The following is a 4015-nucleotide window of genomic DNA, read 5'->3' as shown; positions in this document are numbered from 1 at the left end:
CAACCTTAAGATAGACAAGGATCAAAATGCTTGCAGGAATTTCTAAATTCTACAGATGGAGAATTGGAGAAGGACGGAGCGCAACAACCGCCGGGAGCATTATTCTTATACATTTCTTAAATCGAATACCTGTGGGGCTTGGATTGGATGGATATGATGAGGAGGAGAGGATCCTCTTCTACTGGTCTCTCCAACTTCAACTTTGCTGTCTATCCATCTTTTTTTTCTGGAAATGTGGAATCCAGCAGGAGCGAGCAAATCCCAATTTTCAAGTCTATCGTCCCATCATCAGCACCTCCTTCACGTTCAGGTGGCCCATTATAAATGGAATACTTGAGAAAACTACAAATATTCTCAGGCTTCTGCAATCAATTATTGATTCCTCGGAGCGAGGAGGATATGGTGTGTGCACGGTCCCTTTTTATGTATTATAAGGCCCCACGCAATTTTATTTTATTATCAAATTTTGATTTCCCTGGAATAAATGATAGCGACGAACATGTATGTAAACTTTGGGTCCACCTTTCACCTTGGGTCGAGCCTAGTGGGATGAGATCAAGTCACCAGAGCTAAGTTTCTGAGGTGAAATGTGAATGGGTAAAGTTTTCAAAATATCGTATTCAAACTTTTTTTCTTCACAAGAAAAGTTTAAGATTTTAAGAGTTTTACTCCCTGTAATCCATCCTTCCTTTCACATGCATTTTTAAACTCCAAGTCTGGAGGAAGGCAGATATGTGGTTATGTCCGGACCAGACCATTTCTCTCCGTGTAACACAAGCACAAAAAACACTTGTACGAATGAGATCGGGGCGTGCACACATTTTCTGAGATTTCCGATTTCCTACACATTTTTTTCAAAATTTCCAAACTTCTTGCCCCTTTAAGCCCTTATAGGTACACATACATATGCTGCTGGTCGACCTCCCATGGTGGGTAGAAATATACGTAGTGCAGTGTACGAGAGGAGGAGGATGTTCTTTATTTTTCTTGCAGAGTGACTTGTGCTCCCATTTATTCGTGTGGTGGTGCATGGGCTCGTATGTTGGTTCCAATTCCATAACCTAACCCTGTCCTGTCTATTTTCATTATGTTCCCCACAGGAAATCAAAACTGTGGGAGAGCTTATTTAAAAACATTAAATTTTCTGCAGAACTCCTCCCGTGTTTATTTTCCGATTTTAGATTAGAGTCAAGAGTTTGCAAGTAATGATTTTTCCGATTAGATGCCACGACCTTTTCTGGTGCGAACATTGGGACGGACAGAGAAATGTATGTGTGTGGTGATAAATATGATTTGCAGGTTGGGTGGGGAATTGATGTCAGTCCCGGGTGGGTGACAACCAGCATTTGTTTCCCTGTAACTATTTGCCCTCGGACAGAATGCCATTACCACGGATTAAACAAAGCGGCTTACTTCCACCATTGGAGAAATTTTATACAAGGTGTTCCCTTCGGAGGAAATTATTGCAGCACAAAATCAAAATTTTATTTCAGTTCAAGAAAGCCAATGCTGAAAACAATTTAACCTGGAAATCGGGCAGATATGTATTTGATACGGAGGGAAATTGTGTACCAGGGAATAAATTAGGTCGCAACCAACAATAAGTCATTTATTAAGCGGGACTGCATCCAGTGCCATCAGCTTTTGGCGTGAATTTTCCTGAAAGTCCATATGTGTCGGCACACACGCACTTGTTTCCAGTTCCACAGAGCATGTTATTGTTGACTCCGGAACATTGGGAATCGTCCTGATTTTGGACACCCGAATGGGAGCACGCCCCTCCAAATGTGGCCGCTTGAATGGTAACTGCCAAGCAGGCGACGATGACGGCAATGGCGAAGAAGGATTTCATGTTGATTACTGAAATTAGGAAATAAACAAATTATTAAAAAATAATTCTGAACCTGAAGTTTAGATTTCTTAAAAACTTACTGGTTAATTGGTTTGGAGGGGTGATTGTTTATGCTTGTGGAGAATGTGTGTACCGTTCAACAGTGGGCAGCCCAGTTTTTATACTGGTTCTGAACTAATAACGATGCAGATTAATTGCAGTTCCACACAAGGTGTTTTGCAGGCAGGCAGGGTTGTGTTTACGTGTGGATGTATGCGCGCATGAAATTATCGTCTTCCCGTCGAGTCGAACAAAGGTGGTGGAAGGGGGTGGCGAAGAAATGGGAGAATAAAAGTTTCTGCTATGACAATGGTTTGGTAGCCTGGGACGAATGACGTGGACACAGGAGAGGACATTTGCTAATGTTTGCTGAGCAAGTGTTAAATCACACGAAAACTTTATTGCTTTCTAACATGCAACAACCAAATAGTATTCAAATTACATTGGAACATCACGATGGTAATCACGACATCAACACTACAATTAAAACTAATGGCTTTGTTACTTTCCATTAAATAGAATGCATGTTAATGAAGAAATCTGCTATGCCGATCGCAGTGGTGACAAAGCAATCTGAATAATAGTTTTCTGGAGAGGAAACAAAATTTTGTAATGTTTTTAAAATGATTGCAATTTTTGGGACGTGGAATACATGTTTCGATAAAACAAAGTATTTGTGCTGTGTATGTAGATTGGGTTCAGCTTAAGCAACACAATGAAGTCATTTTCAATGCGAGGATGACTCATGTGATGATAAATATTGGTAATTGGTCAACCTTGGTCGGGCTAGTTTAGAGCGGTTCGTCTACATAATGCGCTTCGAGGTTAGCAGTTTTTGAAAATTAATGCGATTTTTATCGCTAAAAGTAATTACCTTCATAATAACAATTATTTTGGCATCCAATATTTCTTGCATAATTTCAGAAATGTGCATAAATATGTATCCGCGAACGCATATATGTACACATTGTGAGCAAATGCATAGTTTACGAGCGACATTTGTCTCGTTTTCCATGGGTCACCCGGCTGACAACCCAATTCCTGCAATGAGATTACGAACTGCCAAACTTGCTCTCTGTTCGTTCACCCAGTAAGTTTGGTCTGCTTGGAGCTGTTAGTCCCCGTCTTACCGTTAGTTTTGGGGATTAGTGGAGGGGAGAGAGACTGATTTGGATAAATTAATTTCCATCTTCTTCCTTCCTTCCTCCTCCTCCTCTCGCCCAGCCCAGCACCACTTTCTCCCAATCACCAAATCCAAGTGGCAGAGTGAATAAGACTCCGTGAAATAAAACAATCTCGCAGCTACTTGGCGAGAGGAGCGAGAAAAGGAAATTTCCATTTCGAGGGTTTTACTTTCACTTTTTCCGTGATAATTCCTTGTAGGAGGATAAGGCAAAATTAAAGTTAATCCCTTCTCCCATTATTCCACAGAGATAAATAAAATGTAAAATCGAAGAAACGGCGAACTTGGTTCCAATGCAACCTGTGACTTTCTCCTCGCGTAGGAAAAGATGGGCTTTTAAAACGAGCCCGAGAAGTGAACATGCAGATGTACATATTCTACTCGGTTGGGTTTGGAGAGGTTTTCCTGTTGAACGAGGCCGTGGAGGAGAGGAGTTAGTCAGCCAGTCACACGTAGGTAAACCTGTAAAGGACTTAATGTCCCCATAATAACTTGGATCTCATCTCATCGCTCCTCTAATCTGGAGGAAATCAAATGAACTGACAACAACTGCTGGAGCCCATTAAACTCCCTCTGCGCCCTGCACTGCGGAAGGATACGTGTTCGTGTGAGAGATGGAGAAAGTCAGCCAAGACAATCCCATCTCCCTAAAAATCCAATCTTCTGTGGAATTTACTTCAATCAGCTTCAGCCACATTTCCACACTTCCACATTGCACAAAGGCAGCCAAAAAAGAGAGTAAAACGCAAATCAGGTGGCGGTGGGCTTTCAGATGGTTGCAAATAATAATGCCCGGCTTCCTTCCTGCCTATAAAATGGAGAAACCATATCGAGTAGGTACATACATACGTATGAACAACTCTAATGCAATCCAAATTTCCCCACACTTTTTATTTCGGAAGCTATAAAATTGTACGATTTTCACCTGACATTCTTTCATC

The 4015-nt window shown here is 41.3% G+C and overlaps 1 long non-coding RNA gene across 1 annotated transcript; it reads right to left on the bottom strand.

Annotated features, from left to right (window-relative positions):
• Positions 1-1460: 1460 nt before the first annotated feature.
• LOC110841600 lies at positions 1461-2100 on the bottom strand. The gene is made up of 2 exons (XR_002547237.2): positions 1933-2100; positions 1461-1860 (listed from the first exon to the last, which is right to left on the bottom strand). It is a non-coding gene; the product is annotated as an uncharacterized LOC110841600 (long non-coding RNA).
• Positions 2101-4015: the final 1915 nt, after the last annotated feature.

Source organism: Folsomia candida, unplaced genomic scaffold (assembly GCF_002217175.1).
Source record: "Folsomia candida strain VU population unplaced genomic scaffold, ASM221717v1 Fcan01_Sc001, whole genome shotgun sequence".
Lineage (NCBI taxonomy): Eukaryota > Metazoa > Arthropoda > Collembola > Entomobryomorpha > Isotomidae > Folsomia > Folsomia candida.
This window is presented reverse-complemented; position numbering and strand designations above follow the sequence as displayed.